Source organism: Lithobates pipiens, unplaced genomic scaffold, assembly GCF_037356315.1.
Source record: "Lithobates pipiens isolate NorthernLeopardFrog02 unplaced genomic scaffold, aLitPip1_a1.2 Scaffold_18, whole genome shotgun sequence".
NCBI lineage: Eukaryota > Metazoa > Chordata > Amphibia > Anura > Ranidae > Lithobates > Lithobates pipiens.
In genome coordinates this window covers 226,275,962-226,296,244 of record NW_027507758.1, presented here as the reverse complement: position 1 = coordinate 226,296,244, position 20,283 = coordinate 226,275,962, and the positions used below count along the sequence as shown (strand labels likewise).

Here is a 20,283-nt window from a genome sequence, read left to right as displayed (position 1 = left end):
GAAATAATAATAGTTCTTAGCAAATCTCAGCAATGCATTCCTGGGCTGAAAACGAGTGCATTCCGTATGAGATTGCACCATCTTGTGGTGAAAATGAAAATCAGACTTGCTGCTGAATTTTTCTTAAAAGCCTTTCATAGAATTTTGTTCTATGCTTAATCTTAAGCATTGGGGATGAAACTAAAGATTTTGTAAGATCAAAGAATGCAAATAAAAATTAGTATTTGTAAAATAAAAATACATGCTCTCACTGCACATTTCCACACATGCATATTTGCTTAAGAGGTCTGCTTTGTGTCTAATAGCCAAGTGCATAGCATCATAGCATGTAGTGAAACCCAGCAGTACTCTTACTCCCAGCTAAGTGCTGCTTCATGGCCTCAGCTTAGCATAAAGGATCCTGTACTCTGCAGTGCTAGCAACTTTCTTGGCCTCATTCACATGGCCCTCCTGTGTTTGTAAACTGCGTTTTAATACTATTTAAACACAGTATACATTGACCTGGAAAGTATACAAAGTGGAATCTGAAAAGATTGCGTTTTCTAGATGTACAGAGATAATACACACAGACACAAGGCTGCAATTGCTGCCTGTGGTGCATCTTTCTTAACCACTTAGCCAGGACTATTCCCTTTTTGTACACATCATGCCTAAAGTTTAAATAGCCCCCAAACAATACTCTGTGTGCACATTTATTAGGCAAAAGAGTGTTTTGACCAAATAATTTTTATGCACAATGTCCAACTCCAAGCTGTATAAACTTGCTTAGTGGATTTAAGCGTGATCAGGTGATGTGTATTTGCATGTGCAAAATGGGCCAAAAAAGGGATTTAAATGGCTCTGAAAAGTCAAGTTGTAAAGTCTTTCAGAGGGATGCAGCACTCTTGAAATTGCTAAGTTAATCTTCTAGATTGTAAGCTCTAATGAGCAGGGCCCTCTACTCCCTCCTGTATTGATTTGCATTGCAAGTGTACTGTCTGCCCTCATGTTGTAAAGCGCTTCGCAAACTGTTGGCGCTATATAAATCCTGTATAATAATAATGGGGCGTGATCACAGAACCATCAAATGTTTTGGCGCAAATAGTAGACAGGTTTGCAAGAAATGTGTTGAGAAAAAAGACGCAACTTGCATAAAAGACAAAAAGTCCATACAGTTCAACCTGTGCAGGTGTACATGTATATAATTATTCCCCATATCCATTTATGTTGTGTTCTTCAAGATGCACACCCAAGAGTCTTTTAAAAATATCCATACTCCCCGCTGCCACCACCAGTGGGTGGAAAATAGTTCCACAGCCTTATTGCCCTGACAGTGAAACCCCCCCCCCCCCCCCCATTGCACAGTTAAGGTTAAACAGCTTCTCCAATCTCATTGTGTGGCCCGTGTCCTCTTACACTCCCTGATATTGAATATTTTTTTTTTTCCTATGCTAGGATAACCATGGAAATATTTGTAAATCGCTATTAATTTATGTCCCCTCCCAAGCGGCACTTCTCCAGCAACTTGGCAACGTCGGAGACTCTTTACCGAGATTGTAGTTGCGGGGTGTCAGACTGACACCCCGCAACAACAATCGCCGCGATGCGCGCCCCCGGCAGCGCACAGTGGCTCAAAATCCTGATCACGTCATATGACGTCCGGTCAGGATTTTGAAACCACTTTGCCGCTGTGTATCTGCTATAGGGCGGGCGGCAAGTGGTTAAATATTCAGGTTTGAGGTTTATTACCCTTTTGGATTGACAGAGCACTGTAGTTGTACAATAATTACATTATTTAGAGCGTTTTTACAGCTGAAAAACTCCTCTTCAAACCCACTAGTTCTGAGGGGCTTTTCCAGCCAGAAACCGCCCCTGCCAAACACTGATAAAATCCTACTTTATGTGTGCATGGACACATAGGATAACTTGCTGGGGAGTTTATTGGCTGCAGAAAAAATTGCCTGAGGATCAAAACAGCTGTTGTAAAAACGTCCAGTGTGTATGAGGCCTAAAAGATTGAGTATTTTATATATGTATGTGTATATATTTATTTTATTTATTTTGGAGGATACCAGAGAACTTGAAGGAATACTATGGAAACCTGCAACAGCTTTTGTTGGCATGTTGATGTTAAAGTGGCTCGGAACTAAACTATCATCTCTGGAAATATGGATAATTTTTGCAGCGAATTGCTGCAAATAGTCTTTTTTTTTACTGTCAGGAATAACATATCAGAGGAGTGTAAAGGCATAAAAGCTGCTGTTTGACCTTTCTATGGCCAAGTAACTCGCATGTAAACCAGTTCAGTTTCTGCACCCTTAGTGTTTTTGCACAAATCAGACGTGCCAGCTACCACCCTCAGGGCAGAACATCTTCAGAGAGAAATCCTAGTAATAAGATTAAAGCTAAAGTTTAGCTAAAAAATAAATCTCTAACTCTAGTGATCAACGTACCTGTCGAGGCAGCTCTTTCCTGTAGAAATCTTCTGCGCAGTGATGACAGGTCCTCTTTAAGTGGTGCATGAGTTGATCTTCCTCATCTTCCATTGAGAGATTTCCTCATTCATTTTAATTTTGCACTGCATGTACCACTATCTGTAAATAGGGGAGAGAATCCTGTGATTATCTGATTCTCCCCCTACATTTACATTTCGAGTTATAGGCATTGTAGTCAGAACTTTTGTCATTGGAGGGTGGCAGGAGAAGGACCCTGTTAGGAGCTTGTTCACTGCGGATTCACTGATGAGTCAGAAATATTAACTGTCACAGCCGGAAGAAGAACTATTCCCCTGCTAGGACTAATAGCAGCTTTTGTACTGTACTATAGCCTGGCAAGTGTAACATTCTTTTGCTGGTGCTGTCTCTGCTTTGTACTGTAAACTATGAGTGACAAAGGGACCAGGAACTCCTCTAAGGGTTCTAAAGGGTTAATGGTATACAACAAAGTAAAAACCCTTCCAAAAGAATGTCTGTCTTCCTCCCGTGAGAGGTAAAAAGAAAAATACGGCCAGTCAGATGAGCCGTCAAGGGTAGAACACTTCTGTCCCTGTGTATTTCATACAAACAGGATTTTCTTCTACAATTTAAGATTATTGCTATGATGTCTCTCCATAGTAGGACTAAACATAACAGATTCCCATCTAGTCCTCTGGGCCCCTTTGTTGAGGTGCAGGAGGCTGGGGATCAGGTAGATTTTCCCAAATATTGGAAGATGATTATCAGGGGTTGACAAATTTGCTTGGAATCTAGGAGCCAGCTAAAAAAGTTAGGAGCCAAGTCCGTGATGGCGATCTGGACCTGTCCCTGGCCTGACATGGAGACGAGTGAGGGGAAGATAGCCCCCAGCCCCTCACCTGTCTCCAAGTCATTGTCCATAGCTATTAGAGGGACATTTTATTTGTTTTATTTTTTTCAAATGACGATTTTTTTTTAAATTGCATTTTAGTGTAAATATGAGATGTGAGGTCTCTCTGACCCCAGATCTCATATATAAGAGGACCTGTCATGCTTTTTTCTATTACAAAGGATTTTTACATTCCTTGTAATAGGAATAAAAGTGACACACATTTTTTTTTAAAAGAACAGTGAAAAAAAAATAAAATAAAAGTTAAAATAAGAAAAAAAAAAAAAAAAAATGTAAATGCCTTGTCCCGCCAAGCTTGCGTGCAGAAGCAAACGCATATATGAAAGCAATGTTCAAACCACACATGTGAGGTATCGCTGCGATCGGTAGAGTAAGAGCAATAATTCTAGCCCTAGACCTTCTCTGTAACTCAAAACGTGCAACCTGTAGAATTTTTTAAACGTCGCCTATGGAGATTTTAAAGGGTAAAAGTTTGTCGCCATTCCATGAGCGGGCGCAATTTTGAAGCATGACATGTTGGGTATCAATTTACTCGGCGTAACATTATCTTTCACAATATAAAAAAAAATTGGGCTAACTTTACTGTTATCTTATTTTTTTTAATTAAATAAATTATTTTTTCCCCAAAAAAAGTACGCTGTGCAAATATGGTGTGACAGACATTATTGCAACAACCACCATTTTACTCTCTAGGGTGTTAGAATAAAAAAGAAAAAAAAAAGTGTATATATATATATATATATATATGTATATGTATGTATATATGTAATGTTTAGGTGTTCTAAGTAAATGGAAGGAGATCTATTAGCATTAATGGTTGTAATTCCAACGGCCACCACAAGAGGGCGCCAGATTCCAGAAGGAATAGGATCACAGAAGGGAATAGCTAGCATCACAGAAGGCCTCAAAGCCGGGGGCTCAATTACCGGCCGCCGGTGGCGCGGCCCGACGCAATCACGCTGGGGGGGTCCACGGAGACAGGATACCCCCAGCTGTGCTGCCCCAGGCGCCAGTCGCTAATTCTAATCGCCAATGCGACCTGGCGCCCGGGTTTTGTCGAGCCCGGATGATTATTTTTCCTCTTTGGAGGATTCAAACAGGGAGGGAGTAACCGCACAAGTCAGGTATTTGTTTACTCCCTTACTTAACCCTGTTGTTGCCTGCAGCACAGGCTCTTGAGGTATCTACCTCTAATAGGGTTCTTTTGAACCTCCCCCACCTGGGAATGTTTTTCCTATTCATGCATAGCTATGTGTTCTGAATGGGAACATTTCTATGAAAGAAATGGGGGGGTTCCAGCTATTAATGCTGCAATCACCTCAGTGAGCAGAGTCTCACATGTCCAGTGGATAATGCACTGATGTTAAAGGATCCAGCAAGTTAAGGTTAGATTTTCCTTTTAAAGACAAGATGTCTTTTGCAGTTCTGGCTGCAATTGGAGTAGTTCAGTCCATTAACTGTTTAACGTCTGCGCCACTATTTTGGTGGAGCACATTTTGAGTCACGCCAATGCACTGGAATGTGGACTCCAAGGGGTTAAGGAACAGGTGTGAGATAGCTGAGAGTTCTGCCTGATCAGCAGGCCCGGCAAGGGGCTGATGTATTTGATGCTCTGTGTCTCACAGATGCTATGAAGGACTTGATCGTTTAAGCCTTACGGCTTATACTTAGACTAGTGCATTTTTGCAGAGGTCCGTGGCTGAAATATTGATCAGCCGAAAAGCACCAGGTGAAAACCCTTAGCCAGTCTGTGTCCCTTCCTGGGGTACGACTAGAGTGGATAAGTACATCCAAAAGGGGTAAAGCTCTCTTTACCAGTAAAAGGAGGTTCAAACAGTTCTCCTTTAATCGCGCAGCCTCTCCTATGCCTTAGTTCCAGGGGCAGCACCAGGATCTTGGGGGCAGAAAGCCCATAAAGCAGAATGCTAAGGCCTTCTCAGAAAGGAGCACCCCCACTCGCTCAGGTGAGGGGAAAGGTCCTGCGATTCTCAGTCTGGCAGCAACAATGTTAAGAGCAGAGGGATTTCTGCGATTTTCTTCTCTAGGTTATATCTAGAGTTTCAAGAGCCTGGATGGCCCAGTAGGCTTTCAATCTGAGGGTCCGGGTCCTGTTTGGGTGCTGCCTGTGGGGTCCTTGGGGCTGCTGAATTGTCAATCTTTATGCAAGAGTGTCTGTCTCCTCAAAGAATGCTCCTAAGGTTCCAGAGAAAAAAAAAAAGAAAGAGAAAAGAAAAGGAAGTCTCTCTTTCTGGCCTCTGGATCAGCTGGTTTCCCAGTCGGTGATATCAGAGATTCCCTTAGTGGGACGGGGTTTTTGGCTCAAACCTTTTGAAGTCTCAGAGCCATACAGAGAGGTAAGACCCATTCTAGATCTCTGAGATCTGAATCGGCACTTGAACATCCGATCCTTTCATAATTCAATCAGCTGTGTCCATCCTGCAAGGAGGGGAGTTGCATATCTCCATGTACCAAAGTTTCCCGCTTACCAGAAATTTCTGCAGTTTGAAATATAAAATCATTTTACACATTCCACAGCATTAGGAGTGTTCTGAAAGATTCTGGAACCTCCTTTAGCCCGGTTAAGGGCTTAAGGCATAATGGTCCTAGCCTATTAAAAGAATCTACTTTTAATAGTTCATTCAGTCTCAGGTCTAAAAACAGAGTCTGATCTCAGCTGTAGATATCTGAAATCTCTAGGTTGGATTCTCAGCCTAGGAAGATTCTCCTTAAAACCATCAAGGAGGTTACTTGGGGGCTGGTTATAGATACCATACAGAAGAAGGTATTCTTACCCCAGATGTGAATCGGTTCCATTGTAGGACTAATTCAACTCATCAGGATAAAGGAAAATTCCTTCATCCGTCTGCAGTAGACTTTTAGGGGAAATGGTGGCCTCCTTCAGGGCCATCCCTTACGCACAGTTTTATTCAAAGACTGCTTCAAGACACCATCCTGTTGGTCTGGAATAAGGAGGATTTGTTGTTTTTTTCCAATACGCTTGGCTCCCAACATAGGTCAGAGCCTAAATTAGTGGATGTTATCCAGCAGGAGGGAAAATCTTTATCCTGCAAGCTGTTAACAGATGCCAGCCTTCTAGACTGGGGAGCAGCCCTGGAAGAAGATTCTGTCCAGGTTAGAGGACCTTGCCTATCAACTTTGTTGGAAGTTTCAGGCAGTAATCCTGGCCATAGAATCTTGGCAGTCAGATTACGGGACTATCCTGACAGGATGCAGTCTGACAGAGCCATGGTGGTGGCTTAAATCAATCACCAGGGGAGGCACGAGAAGTCGTGCAGCCCAAAAAAGAGGTGAATAATGTTCTAGCTTTGGCAGAACACAACACTTCTTGTCTATCGGAAATTTTAATATTTCAGGCCTGCTACTAGAGACGCCAACAATTATTTCCAGGAGAATGAGTTCTTCACCACCGACATCTTCCTAGCAATATGTCAGGTACTCCGGACATTGACCTTTTCGCATCCAGATTCATTAATAAGGTTGACAACTTTATGTCAAACAAGGGGTCCGCTAGCAGGCCGAACAGACTCATTCGTTTTTCCAGGGGATCAGTTCTCACTGATCTATGCATCTCCTCCAGCTCTGCTACTTCCGCGCCTTCTCCGCAGGATTAAGCAGGAACAGGAGGAGGTTATTCTGGTGGCCCCAGCCGGGTCCCAGAAGATCTTAATTTATCGAGCTCATAAAGAGGGCAGTAGGAGTCCTGTGGACTCTGCCATTATAGCCAGGCCTTCTTGATAGGTCCGGTATTTCATCCTACTTTACGGACAAGGAGTTTAACAGGGTCCCACTCTACAAAAGATTGTGGGTGATCTCCTTCAGTAGTGTCTACTTTGACTAATGCCAGGAAGCTAGCTTCCAGAACCACTTACTATAGAATCTGGAAGGCATAGGTTTCTTGGTATGGATCCAGGGGTTGGCACCCCCAGGAAGTATGTCAATAGGCAGGATTCCTGCATATGGGGTCTGAAATGAAGCTGGCCTTGACTTTTATCAAGAGCCAGATCCAGGCCAACAGTGTCTTTTCCTATGGCCTCTTGCTTCCCACTCTTGGAGCGTAGCTTATTCAGGGGGTAACACTGTTTATCCCCCTATCAAGGCACTTTTAAATCCTTAGGATTTAAAATTGGTCTCTTCGGCTTTTCTGAATCAGCCGTTTGAACCTTACGAGAAATTCTCTTGGTTCTTTGACAAGAAAGATAATCTTTTTTAATTTTAATAATGTTTATTGAAGATTTGCATCAGAACATAAATGATAAACAATCCTCAATACAAACAAGCTAAATCCACCCGTACATAGGCAAAGCCGAGCTAGACATACATGGATCTAGACCAGAATATACCAAAACCAATCTATAAAGCCAACAGGAAGTGCATTGAAAAAACATTGGTATTATCTTGTACCCATAACAACCAGTTCAGCCCCCGTGGGGGAGTATGTCTAGTCAAAGCACACGAGCCACGGATCCCCTGGTGCCCCAAACGGGATCAAGCTGCAGACCAAGGGCTAGGCCCGCCCGCCAAGACCAGGACACTCCCCACCCATCCCTACAAAGTTCAGTTGCCTGGGATGCCCAAAGGAATTTTGGGCCAAAAACCAGCCCAGAACATCGCTGCCATCTCCAGTAGAACCCCATGTGGGGCCCATCCCAATACACCAAGGGAGGTGAAGAAGAAGAGAAGAGAGAAAACGTGTGAAAAAAATAAAGGGGGGAGAGGAGAAAGAGAGGTAATGTAAAAAGCTGAATCAAGTGTTACCTGCCCTAGAAGACAAAGCACCAGGCTGCACTCCTGGAATAAGAGAAATATTACACAACGTCGCCCAAGGTTCCCAGATCAACCGGAATCTCTCCGTTTTGTCGTGCCACTTGGCCACTACTTGTTCTTGCACCATAATCCATGTTACCTTAGATCTGAACATCTTATATGAAACCGTGTGTTTCTTCCAGGCCTTAGCTATCGTAATTTTAGCCCCAAGGAAAACAAAAAACGCCAATTGCTGTAAATGTTTGGATAGAGCCGGGATGAAAAGATTTAGTAAGGCTAAACTGGGGTGTGGTAGTACAGCAGTCCCCGTAATGGAACTAACCGTACGAAACACTTTCCGCCAAAAGGAGCGGATGCGTGGACAGGACCACCAGACATGAAACATATCTCCTCCCAGACCACAACCTCTGAAGCACACTGGCGAGGAACCCGGAAAATTTTTTGCCAGCCTGGAAAGAACATAGTACCATCTAAACAGGACTTTGATACCTGCCTCAATTAGAGAAACATTAAGTATACCTTTGTGAGCTCTCATCGAGGCCCCAAACCACTGTTTCGATTCCCATGAGCAGCCCAAATCAGCTTCCCATGCGAGAGCATAAGGGGGCTTGTTGTCCTTCCCCATGAGAGCCGCGTAAATCAGGGAGATGCCCCCCCTCTGGTCCGTGGCCTGCGCACACCATTGCTCATATTGCTTATAAAAGGAGTAAGAGGTTTGGAAGTCCAAATGGAATTCAAATAGTGTGAGATTTGTGTAAATCTAAACATTTCCGAATCGGGCATATCTAGTTTCTTTTTGCAATGTGATAAAGAAAGAGGGCCGGAAGGGGAAAAGAAGTGTCCAATTCTGTATAACCCCTTATCCGTCCACCATTTAAAGGCTTCTATATTTTCCCCCGGGGGAAAATCCCCATTATGAAAAATGTGTGTTAGCGGTTTCAGTGGGGAGATCAACGAGTCCCGTTTGAATAGGTTGGAGCTAAGCGCCAATGAATGCGAAAGGGTGGGAGCCAGAATCGCTGGTCTGCGTTTGGGGCTACAACCCATCAGGAAATCTATTGTGTGGTGGGGAATAGATTGCCGTTCCATCAATAACCAGTCCGGTTTTACAGAACCCGAGAAAGCCATTGATATCTGGGCCAGTTGTGCCGCTTGATAATAACCCCACAAATTGGGAAGACCCAATACCCCTTGAGATTTCAATCGGTAGAGTGTGGCTGAGGAGCACCTATAGCCTTTCTTCCCCCAGACAAACCTCACGATGTCCGTTTGTATTTTGTCAAGGAATGTTTTGGGGACTGGAATTGGGAGTGAACGGAACAAGTACAATAGACGCGGTAGAAGTGTCATTTTCACTGCATTAATCCTACCCAGCCAGGAGATGCCACAACCGGACCAACGTACTAAATCCTCTTTGCATTTTTGCGCCATGTAGGGATAGTTAGCTTTGAATAATGTGTGTATATCGGAAGTGAGTTTTATTCCTAAGTATGGAAGCTGGGATTGTGCCCATGAGAAGGTAAAATTATTCGAAAGTTGTGATAGCATATCTGTGGATAGCGTAACATTCAGGGCTAAAGATTTCTCCATATTGACCCGGAGTCCCGAAATCTTACAAAAATCTAATAAAGTCCGGTTAATGATGGGCATGGAGGTCAGGGGCGAAGTAACAAAAAGGAGGTCGTCCGCATAAAGGGCGCATTTATGTTCGCAGGACCCGCACCTGACCCCCCTAATGTCGGGTTAGAACGTAAGGCAATGGCTAAAGTTTCTATGGCAAAAAGAAGCGGAGATAATGGGCACCCCTGTCTTGTCCCCCTACCAATACTGAACGTGTTAGAATATCTGCCCAACAGACGCACCTGAGCCGAAGGATTAGAATAAAGAGCCGATATAAGATTAAGAAAGTATTTTCCGCACCCCCATCTCTCCAGAATATCCGTAAGGTACAACCAATCAATAGAGTCAAAGGCCTTATGAAGGTCAATGGACAGCAGAAACCCCTGTTGCGGGGAACCCCCGTCCCATTGTGCCTTTAGGAGTGAAATAATATCTACTGCGCGCCTAATCTGGTCTGGTCCTTGTCTCCCAGGGATGAACCCCACCTGATCTTTGTGGATATACCGGGAGATAAAGCTTGAAAGCCTGTTCGCCAGTATTTTCGTCATTATCTTAATATCATTATTGATAAGCGATATAGGCCTAAAATTGCCTACCACGCTGGCATCTTTACCAGGTTTTGGAATCACCAAGATAAATGCTGAGTTCATGTCCGGAGGCATGGCGGTACCATCCCTGAGAGAGTTAAACATTTTCACCAGATAAGGAGCCAGAGAAGGGCCAAACTTCTTATAATAACCGTTGGAGAATCCGTCCGGACCCAGGGCAGAACCCACTGAAAGCGTTTTGATAGTGTCAAGTACTTCTGCCTGAGTGAACGGATCCTCCATAAGATCCCTGTGATCCTCTGAGAGCTTGGGCAGTGGGAGATCACTCAGGAGCCGCTCCCGAGCACCCTTGGAGGGACTAGTCCCCTGCTTGTATAAGTCCGAGTAGAACTTCAAAAAAGTGTCCATGACTTTAACAGGATTCTGAGAGAGGTCCCCTGAGTGAACCCTGATTTTAGGGAAAGACTGAGATCGTGGCTTGGGGGTCAGTTTTACTGCTAGGCGTGAGCCCATCCTGTCTTTTTGTGCATAGAATTTAGCCCCCGTCCAAGTAAGATGTTGAGCAGCCGCTGTAGTTAAGGACATATTCAGTCGGGCCTTGACCTCGTCTAGTTTGGCTAATGAATCTGCCGTAGGGCGCTGTTTGTGTGTTTTAGCTAGGGAACGGAACTCCTCCGTGAGTTTGAGAGTGTCAGGCCGGTGTTGCGCTTTGAGATTAGAGGACAACTGTATCAGTTTGCCTCTCATTACAGTTGTATGTGCGGCCCACAAAGTAACCGGCGTCACCTCCCCTATATCATTCAGCTCAAAGTATTCTCGAATAGCAGCCTCCAACACTGCGCTATGTGCAGGATCGCTCAAAATGGATTCCCAGAGACGCCAACATGGGCGGCTCCCAGAGCCTATAGGTCTCCTGGACACTACAACCACCATGGAGTGGTCCGATAAGGACGAGTCCAAGATCCTTGCAGTAACCAGCAGAGGGACCGTCTGGGGTTTCGTAAAAATGTGATCTATTCTGGCATAGGTGTGGTGTGGCGCCGAAAAATGTGTATAATCCTTCGCCCGAGGATTCATCTCCCGCCAGGAGTCAATCAGACCACCTGAGTGGAGCATGCGAGCAATGCTAATGCTCTGTTTCGATGGACGCTTGGGTTTTGACCCACCAGATCCCGATTTATCCAGAGAAAAGTCAAATGCTACATTCGTGTCACCTCCAATAAACACCGTGCCCTGAAGGCTGTTCTGTAGCTTCCTCAGCATGGATGCAAAAAAGAGCTTTGGCCCTTATTGGGTGCATAGTAGGAAACAAAAGTGTAGCATTCCCCATCTATGTGTCCCGAAACCAGAATATATCGACCCTGGGGGTCCTGAACAATCTCAGGTTGGGAGAGGTTTATATGTTTGGAGAAACACACTGCCACCCCTCTAGTCTTGTTTTCCGCGGAAGCCAAAAAGAACTGAGGATAGTGCTGATGTAAAAATGTGGGTTTGAAAGAGGAAGGGAAGTGCGTCTCCTGTAGTAATAGAATATCCGCATGTATGGATCGGTAATGTTCTAGAATCTTCCTACGTTTTAGTGGGGAGTTAAGGCCTTGAGTGTTATGCGAGACAAGTTTAAGGGTGGGCGCTTTAGCAGGTGTGTCAGCCATGGACCAGAGGGGGGAGACCCACGCAACTGAACAAGAACTCACCGCTCCCATGAAGAGGGCCACGCTGTGGGCGAATCCAGAACCACCAATAGGTCCCATAAACGTCCAGGAGTGCAGGACGGATGTCGTAAGTAAAGTCGCCTTGTCTGCAATAAACATGAGGAGAAAGGAGAAGGAAAGAGATGAACAAGAAGAGGGACAAACAATCATAGGGAGAAAGAACAGCAGCATGAGGAGAACCATGTCGCAATACCATTGTGTTGTCAGAAAAATACATACAGGGGACCCCCGTCCCCATCCTCCCCCCTGAGCGGTCGGAACCCCTCCAACCAACTCTCATCCGTAAATGGACGGGGCAACCCCAGACAAGGTTACCCCGAAAATGGCCCAGAAGCTTAAACAATACCTCTGAGCCAGGGGGAGCGCACTAAATCCACCACCGCCCCGCCACCTTAACTATATAAACTGTGGAGCTGCCACGGGCTCCTATCGAAAATGTAAACCGAGCGCCCCTCAAGAATTCTAACAGTGGAGCAGCACTCCTATATCTATGGCAAAGGGAATGGCCCATTTCTCGCTCCAGACCCACCATCCCCCCCCCCCCAAAATAGAGACGGTGGAGAAATGGCCATACCCTTATCAGACCAGTACCTAGGGGCCGTAAAGGACTATTTCAAACAAAGATTATGAAAATATGCATATCCCTTAAAGCATTCCCTGCTACCACAGACAGTAAACCTAATATTATCCCCGATAAGGCATATACATTACAGGCCCTTCCGATATGAGAAGAGTTCGCTGTACCGGTCGTTCGAGTCCAGAATAGCAAGGCCTGAGACCTCAACCTGAAACTAAAAGAAGTTAACCTGGACCAAGGTTATAATGCAAAAAATACAAGAATACAAAAATACAAAAAATGCAAAGATGCAAAAATGCCAAAGCCCCCCCCTATAAAGATACATGGCGAAAGGAGAGCAAAAAATCAGACAACATAGGGAGGGGAAGAAGGCCCCAAACCATATTTCAGAACATGTGAAGACTTCCCACCCGTAACCCTCTAGATAGAGGAGGGGGCCAAGAGAGTCCCAAAAGACCCCCGAGTCCCGTGGCCCGTGCCACAATCAGGGGATCCCCGAAAAAGAGGAAGTTCATCCCCATATGGGGAAACTAAAATAGTCTCAAGGTGGCAGATTTTCTTTGGATCGTTTGGAGCTTTTTGTCAGCCAGATCTGCTGCAGCGGGCTCGCTGGGGGAGGCCTCTTGGTTGACGCTGGGGTACCCCTGGTGGAAGGTTCCGTTGTGGGTTCCAATTGTAGCAGACCTAGTCGAATCAAAAGTTTTTCGCCTTCCTGGAACGAGGAGAATCCAAAGCTTTTGTTCTTGTAAGAAAAATTCAGCCTCAAAGGAAACGACCATCTGTAAGCGATTTCTTTGTCCAACAAAACTTGTAGCAAAGGTTTAAACGACCGTCTCCTCTGTATAGTGTATGGGGAGAGGTCAGCGAATATCTGGATCTTGTGACCCTGGAACGAGAGATTTTCTGCATATCTGGATTTTTGCATGACCTCCTCCTTCACCGAGTAATAGTGCGGCTTGACTATAATGTCCCTGGGTAAACCGTCAGAGCGGGGGGCCTGGAGAGCCCTATGTGCTCTATCCAGTTCCAGATGGCGATCCGGGATGTCAGGGATCAAATTCTTTATGAGAGATCTCACCACCTTGTGTACCTCTTTTTCAGATTCTGGGATCCCCCGTACCATAAAATTGTATCTTCTCGACTTGTTTTCGAGGTCATCGATTTTTGCAAACACAGTCTCTAGTTGGTCCTGAACCTCCTCCAATCTAGCCGAATTCTGATTGATCCGGGATACAGCCTGGTCAGTTTTCCGTTCCACAGTGTCCAGCCTCAGACCTATTTGCTGCAGATCTGCATGTATAGAGGTAGTGATCTGATTTGCCTGAATAGCCAGGCTTTTGGAAAGCATATGTGAGAAAGCAGTCATCATGGAGGGAAAGTCTGTGGGGGGAGGGAAATCTTCCTGTGCCTCACTGACTGCCAGCAGCATGCCTGTATGGGGATCCCTCATAGGTGTAGTGGGATATCCTGCACTCAATCCCCCCAGCAAAGACTCAGTGGAAGAGGGAGAGTTAACTGATGGTAAAGGGGCACAGTCTGTACCTTGAAAAGGCAGCCGTTCCTGGTCCTGGTCCACTATGGAAACTTCCTGGGGAGCTGTGACTGGGAGGCCTCGTGTAGCCGCCGCCATCTTGGCGTAACTGACAGGGCCGGTTTCGGCTTTCATACGGACGGACAAATCCTTTCTGGCGCTCGGGGATGCCATCCGCGGGTTCCCTGAGTGTTCCCCCACTGGAATCTGCTGTCCGGTACAGTGTGAGGGCGCTTTGGAGGCTCCGGTGGTTAAAGCAGGGCAGCGGTGGAGCGGAGCTCTAGATGCAGGCGGCCATCTTGGGAAACCCCGCGCATGCACTGAAAGATAATCTTTTTTTTCTTGCCATTTCTTCTGCTAGAAGAGTATCAGACCTAACGGCTCTGTCTTGTAAGAGCCGTATTTCATGATGCATAAGGATGAGGTGGTTTGATGTCGTCCTGAATTCTTACCAAAAGTGGTAACAGGTTTTCATTAAAGCGGGAGTCCGCCGGGACTCCGCGTTTTTTTTTTTTTTTTTTTTTTTTTTTTTTTTAAAGTCAGCAGCTACAAATACTGCAGCTGCTGACTTTTAAAATAGTGACACTTACCTGTCCAGCGCGCCCGCGATGTCGGCACCCGAAGCCGATCTCTAGATCGACACTTGAGTGCTGCCGCCGCCATCTTGGGTATGGGAATCAGGAAATGGAGCCTTTCGGCTTCATTTCCCGGTTCCCTACTGCGCATGCGCGAGCCGCGCTGCTCAATGAGGACGGTCTCCGCTGCCTCTGGGATCTGTGTGTTTCCCAGCAGGCAGCGGGGCACTTGTGGAAGAGGGCGGGCACTTGCGGAAAGGGGCGTAATGTACGCCCCTTTCCGCAGAGAGCTAGCCCGGAAGTGGGTGCAGTTACCTGGATTATCCAGGTAACTGCACCCCCCTCCCCCCTGAAAGGTGCCAATTGTGGCGCCGGAGGGGGGGAGGAATCCGATGAGCGGAAGGTCCATTTTAGGGTGGACCTCCACTTTAAAACCAAGATATATTATTCTTCTTCCTTTCTCCCCAGAAGCCTTAATCTGGGGAAGAGAAAGAACTACATTCTCTTGATGTGGTAAGAGCGATCAGTCTATTTAAAGGTGACCACTTAGGTTCGCAAAACACAGGTTTTGTTTGTACTGCCAGAGGGTCCAAGATATGGACAGGCAGTGTCAAGATCCACTATTTTCCAAATGGGTTTGTCAAGTGATTGATCAAGCTTCAGCTTAAAGAAGCAAATTCTTCCTTCTCATATTAAGAGCACACTCATCCAGGGCGATTAGTGCCTCTTGGGTGGTGCATCATCAGGCCTTTATGGCTCAGATCTGTAAGACCGCAACTTGGTCTTCGTGTAGACGTTTATCCGATTTTATCAAATCAATATTAAAGGTCATGAGGATATTGCCTGTGGGCACAGCATATACTGCAGGCTGCAGTATGAGTCTTCTGGCCTCCTGTTTCCTTGATTCTGTCTCCCCTTTCAGTTGCCATTGCTATGGGACATCCCACATAGTTATTACTATGGCTCTCTGTCCCCTGATGTAAGAATCTTAGGAATAGGATTTTTAAAACCGCTTACCTGTAAAATCCTTTCTTTGATGTACATCAGGGGACACAGAGGTCCCTCCCTTCTTCTTATACACTTTGATTGCTTGGCTACAAAACTGAGAACTCCCAGTAATGGGAGGGGTTATATGGGGAAGTTCACGCCTTAAGGGGCGTGCCCGTGTCCAACACCTGATGGTCCGATATAACCCACATAGTTATTACTATGGCTCCTGTGTCCCCTGATGTACATCAAAGAAAAGGATTTTACAGGTAAGCACTTTTAAAAATCCTATTGCAGGTATTTAGTGACAACTATTTACACAGTGCTTTACATACTATGCAGGCACATTATTCCCTGCCCTCAAGGAGCTTACAATCTAAATCCCTAGAGCCTATTTGAAAATGTACCTACCAGTTTGTCTTTGGATTGTGGCTGTGGTCAGGAATTTTAAAGTAAACCTATGCCCAGACTATACACAGTACGGTATTTACATATTCTAAACAAGCACTTTAACTGATTTGATCTCAGGAAGTTTTTTTTTTTTTTACCCTTTTCATGACTAGGTATTTTTTTGCTATTTGGCTTGTACTACACGTAGCAATCACATTACCCTGGCTGCTTATCAGCTGGTGATATACATGTATGTGATCCAGCCTGCCTGCAGTAAATGTACTGTGGGCAGGCGGGAACTGGGTAAAACAAGCCCTTATTCAACAAGTTTTCAAAAATCATCAAAGAGCGTTAAAATGACAGCTTCTTTTTCGGTTTACTTTTTATGAAGAGCAGAAACTTGGCAGCCTGTCTACCTTCTAATATGAATGAACACTGGGGAAGAGATTTATCAATTTGGTCACACAAATAGGCAGTGCTAAACACAAGCAGCTAGACAGATTGTGCAGCATATTTTCATTACAATGTTGCCTATTAAATCATAAACTCCTTATTTGGGTGTTTTAAAGTAGTGCTGAAACAGAGCGAGACCTGATGCTGATCACTTTTTTTTATGCCTCTGTTTAGAATGCAAACCTGGCTCATCTTCAGTGATCTGTTGCAGCCTTTTGCAAATCTGAAGTTGACTTCCAAGGATTGCAGGGGTTGCAAATGCACAGAAGTACTGTCCTAGAGACTTTTTTTTTAACAAAAAGGCAGCTTGATTTGTGTTATTTGGTTACTGAGTTTGAGACGTGTCTTCAGAAGCTGTCAGAAACCAACTGAAAGCTAGTCTTTGTGATATTTGAGAATGTTTTTTTACAATACATGCAGCTAAATAGGTCAGTGATGCCTTGCCTTACAGATATTTTACCCTCTAAAGATTATGCAAATGCATTTTATGTTCATAGTCTTTGCACAGGTGCTTTTTAAAGCTTTGGCGTCCTATCAAAAGTATGAAAATGTCTGAGTAAATTTTTCTCTTAATCTAGTTTATTGTTTGCTGTAATTTAGCAGTTGATTAAGAGTAATGAAGAGTTTTAAGACTACTGCAATGATAAAACTACAACTAAATGACTGGTCTAGTCACTGTATTAACGTAAATGATTTATTGCACTAGTTCACTATTCTGCTAAATGTTGTGCAGATTGCTGAACTCCACATAAGCCATCTGCTTACCATTTGTTATTCCCTAAAGGGAAATGCCAGCACTTTTTATAAATGATAAACTCTCATATTCTTGTAGTTGCTAAACGGATGAATATTTGTTTATTGTACATACCCTTAAAGGTTTGTAGTATTTAACTTAACATGCACAACTCAGTGTGCATCCTCAGCACTAGGGCTGAAACAACAAATCGATTAATCGACTATGAAATTAATCGATTACTATTTTCATAATCGATTAATCGGCCAGTAACAAAATGGGGTTAAAGTTAATGAGTCGGATGATATTTACTAGATTGACCCTTTAATAGTGTATATCTCCTCTAATAGTATATACACTATATCTCCTCTAATATTATGTACACTATATCTCCTCTAATATTATATATACTATATATCCTCTAATAGTATATACACTATATCATTCCTCAAATAGTATATACAGTATATCCCCTCTAATAGTATATGCAGTATATATCCCCTCTAATAGTATATACATTATATCGCTCATCTATTAGTATATACATTATATCTCTTCTAATAGTATATACAGTACATCTCTCCTCTAATAGTATATAGTCCCTAATAGTATATACAGTATATCTCTTCTAATAGTACCGGTATATACAGTATATCTCCGCTAATAGTATATACAGTATTTATCCCTTCTTGTATATACAGTATATCTCTTCTGTCTGTTATTCTCAGTGGATTAGATATTTTGCTCCCTAACCATATAGTTGGTTATTTATATTTACCACTGAATAGAGATATTTAAGAATAAATTGCCTTTTTTTTTAAACTTAACATATTAACTAAATTATACACCACAGTTTTTTTAAGGTTATTAACCGATTAATCAAAACAATAATCGGCCAACTAATCGATTATGAAAATAATCGTTAGTTGCAGCCCTACTCAGCACACTCTGGCTATGCGGAATGATGGACTCCCATGCACATGACCGGGATGACATGCCACCACCAGCCATTTGAGAGGCTGAAAACCCAGCCCCCAGAAATGGCTGAGGAGAAGATGACAGCAGCCAGCTAGGAATTTAATGGCTACATCGCTGGAGTGACTGTTTATTTTCTGAGTTTACTTCCACTTTAACCCCTTCAGCCCCGAAAGATTTTATCCCCTTCCTGACCAGAGCACTTTTTGCGATTCGGCACTTTGACGCTTTAACTGACAATTGCGCGGTCGTGCGATGTTGCACCCATCGATCACCACTCCCAATGACAGGGCAGGGTGATTTCTGTCATGACACAAGCCAGAAAGGGGAAGTGCCTTGTTTACATAGGCACTTTCCCGTTCTGAGGCCCCGTGACAGGATCGCCGGGAGACCGGCGGACATAGTCTGCCGGTCCTGTGTGCATGGTCACGCTGTACGCGACGGGCGCGCGCCTGCTACCCCGGCTCTTACATGGGACATATAGGTACGCCCATTTGCCCACCGCTGCCATTGTGTCGATGTATATCGACGTGCAGCAGTCGGCAAGTGGTTAAAGCCAGTAGGAAGGCATGACATCCAAGTCACTAGAATTTTAAAAAGATCAGTAAGAGCAGAAACTATATTTCTCTAAGTACCAGTTTACGTTGCATCAGTCCCTCCATACATACTGCACATTCAGAGACATTAGGATAGCTTTATGTAAAAGATAGTTAACCTACAAAATGTCTTAATGTTGTGGTAAGATGCCTCTGCAATGCAGATAAAACCAATACAAAAGTGTGGACATGTAGAGATTCTACATTTAAATTGTCTTCTTGGTGGAAGTCAAACCATAGCTTTAAAAAAACATGTTCAAAAATCATATTCTTTCTTTGTGTAGAACCTCTTGATGTGTGTCCTTGTGTATAAAACAGTTGGATTTTTAACTCCAAACTAAATATCATTTTGCCTTTTCTAATGCAAATTATCTGAGGTGTTTGGATACTTGTTGCTGCTTTAGAAAAATTACTCAATCAACATTGAGTGCTTCCCAACCGCCTCAAGAAGATGTACTGCGGCAGAAGGGCACGTACAGGCAGATTAACGTACCTGTACGTCCCCTTTAAAAGGCGGCTTGCGGGTGCCCACGACCGTCTCACAGTGAGGAAGAATGGGAAGATGCTAATGTAAACGAGCATCTCCCCATTCTGCCTAGTGACACTGTCACTGATCAGCTCTCCCTGTAACCCGGGAGCACTGATCAATGATGTGTCACACACAGCCCCTCCCCCCTACAGTTAGAATCACACTTAACCCCTAAAGTTGCATCTAGTGGTTAACCCCTTCACTGCCAGTGACTTTTTTACAGTAACCAATAATTTTTTTTTAGCATTGATCGCTGTATTAATGCCAGTGGTCCCAAAAATGTGTCAAAATTGTCCGATGTGTCTGCCATAATATCACAGTCACAATAAAAATTGCCATTACTAGTAAAAAAATAATAAAAATGCTAAAAAATAAATCCCCTATTTTGTAGATGTTATAACTTTTGCACAAAGAATACATATCGGCCTAAACTGAGGGGAAAAAAATGTTTTTTTTTTATATATATATATATTACTAGTAAAAAAAAAAACTAAAAAATGTTTCATCAGCAGTTAGAGCAGTCTTGTGAATTCTATCAGTGTCTGGTTAAAACATGTAGGGGGAGTTTTCATTCTGCTCTGACTGACCTATAAGGCTGCAGGATCCCTGACCCTCTGTCTGGACAGTGCTGATTGGCCCTATGCTGATCACATGCACCCTCCCAAGAAAAAAATAAAACTACCAATACACGCCAAACTAAGCATCTGTAGCTTGTCCCCCAGCCTCTGTTCTATCAGGAGATGGTTTCAGGACAGTGGAAGGAGGGGAGGAACAGAGAAGACGGGATCAAATAGCCTTTTTACACAATGCAAAGGATTAACCCCTTAGGTTCCCCATTAAATATAAACAGCATGCTTTACTGCATATACAGACTGATTTTACTTTTGTGGGTTTAGTAACACTAGGTATTTTTAATCCTTATGCTACATG

The 20,283-nt window shown here is 44.0% G+C and overlaps 1 protein-coding gene across 14 annotated transcripts in view; it reads left to right on the top strand.

Moving 5' to 3' along the window:
- Nucleotides 1-20,283, top strand: part of QKI (QKI, KH domain containing RNA binding) — a 249,497-nt gene that overhangs the window by 207,873 nt on the left and 21,341 nt on the right. The window lies entirely within an intron of this gene.